Raw genomic sequence first — 2,116 nt, 5'->3', positions numbered from 1 at the left:
GCAGGCCTACTTGTCACAAGGAACCGATTCATTTTTAAAATAAAATGCTATATGACATTACGAAATGTCCGACTGCAAATCACATCACGATGTATTGCATTGCACGAGTTATGCATGTGTAATGAGTCAAATGTTTTTATTTTATTTCATCTTTTTTATGTATGGGGGTGCTTTGGTCTTTCTTGGGGGTGCTGGAGCACCTGCTAGCCCCTCCCTAGCGCCGCCCATGGTTGCAAGCTCTTCAAACTGTGGAGTTGGTTGGTTAGGCTTGCTTCAGACTGGCTGGCGCTAGGATCTAGACAGATTTTTGACGTTGTCTTATTATCCTGGGACTCTTTGTGGAATTTGGCTCTTTGGGTTGTTCAACACCAATCTGATCAAATCTTAAATTGTCTGATTCACTCTGATACCCTACAATGTTTATTTCGTGATAACTAGAAAAGAGGAAGAGATGGTCGGTTCACGTGCCGCTTGAACTGAGGCACTACAGCGATCTGTCATGTCATATTAAAGAGACACAAAACAGTATTTAGTGTTTGAATTTATTAAAAATTAACTAAATTTGAAAGCTGAGACTTTGCTTCATACCATAAGTAACCTGCTCTGTCTTTTCTGTCGGCGCGTTGTCAGTTTTCTCTTTACTCTGTGATGCATTTTTCACTGTGTGAGAGCACCATATGGCTTGTCGGACATAGCAACGGTAATGAAGGTGGGTGGGTCTTTGCGAAGGGTCAATTCGGTTGAGCTTAAAGGCACAATATGTAAGATTTTTTAATTAAAATATCCAAAAATCACTAGAACAGTGTTATATATTTTGCTGACTTGTGTACTTACATTATCCCAAATGTTTCGAAGAATGTTTAAATCCATAGTGTCATTGTGTCGCCTGCCAATGATGTCATAACCCCTCGATTTCCGGATTTGTTTTGTAGAAAACATGGAAATGCCAAAGACGTTTTAATATGTTGTGCGTTTTAATAGACCGGTGACGACCGTACAGAGTAGCATTATAACAGAACTTTCAAACGTATCTAGTATGATAAAACAGCGCTGCTTTTTTTCCCCACATACGCACGACCGGAAGGAGCGGAAGCGGTGGACTGTGGCAAATAAAATCTCCGCTGCTTTCGAGCCGTGTGTAAATAAATCATTAGCTCATCCATGAACATGATTTCTGTCCGAGTCCCGTTGGATTGCATCGGCTGTGGGGATGAAGACGACAACTCCCATGATTCCACACTCAGTCATGGCGTCATCAAACTATGCCTTTGTAATTTCTTGCCGTTTGTGGGCTGTGAAAGCATGTTTCTGAGTTCACTGTGGTTGGTAGTTTTGACTGAACCATGAAGAGACATCAGCCTGTAAACCCCCATAGATCTGCTCACCGGCACCCTCTGATCTCTCTGAGCCCATGTAAGACCACTGGGTCAGACAATAAATCCCCACGGGCTGAATTCACACACCCCATCATCTACCCAGGACACCAGGAACACCACTAACAACTAGCCGACCGAATCAAATGCTTAACATGATTTACACAAGTGCAACGTATTCTCAGAACATCCTTCACTTGACTGGCAACATCATTTCTATCAACCAATTACAGCTGCCTGACTTTAACAGCACACTCTATAAAAATAAATGTTCCAATTAGAGAAAAAAGGTTTCATGGCCTGATGCAACAAAATAACCTTTTTAAGATCCACAGCTTGTTAGGGGCCTCTCGTACAGGAAGGAACCTAACCATCCGCCTGCACTATTCTTTAATTGTTGGTATATGAACAAAAGCATCAGGTATTAAAGCAGAGGTTTTCCCAGGAAGCCACAAGTATGAACAATAACTATAAAAATAGAAATAATTTATTAATAATTAAAATATCAATATATAAATGTATTAAATATATTAAAATAAACAACATTTAAAAAATTATTACAGTTGCATTCTAAATACTTGTTTGGGAAAAAATTTAGATTTTTATTTATATTTAATCATTTAGCAGATATTTTTATTCCAAAGCAACTTACAAATGAGGACAATAGAAGAAATCAAAATTAATACAAATTATTAATAATTAAAAATAATTATAAATATTCTGTTACTATGTATATATATATG

Source organism: Sinocyclocheilus anshuiensis, unplaced genomic scaffold (genome assembly GCF_001515605.1).
Source record: "Sinocyclocheilus anshuiensis isolate Anshui unplaced genomic scaffold, SAMN03320099.WGS_v1.1 scaffold68, whole genome shotgun sequence".
NCBI classification, from domain to species: domain Eukaryota; kingdom Metazoa; phylum Chordata; class Actinopteri; order Cypriniformes; family Cyprinidae; genus Sinocyclocheilus; species Sinocyclocheilus anshuiensis.
The sequence above is the reverse complement of the archived record's forward strand: the minus strand, read 5'-3'. Positions refer to the sequence as shown.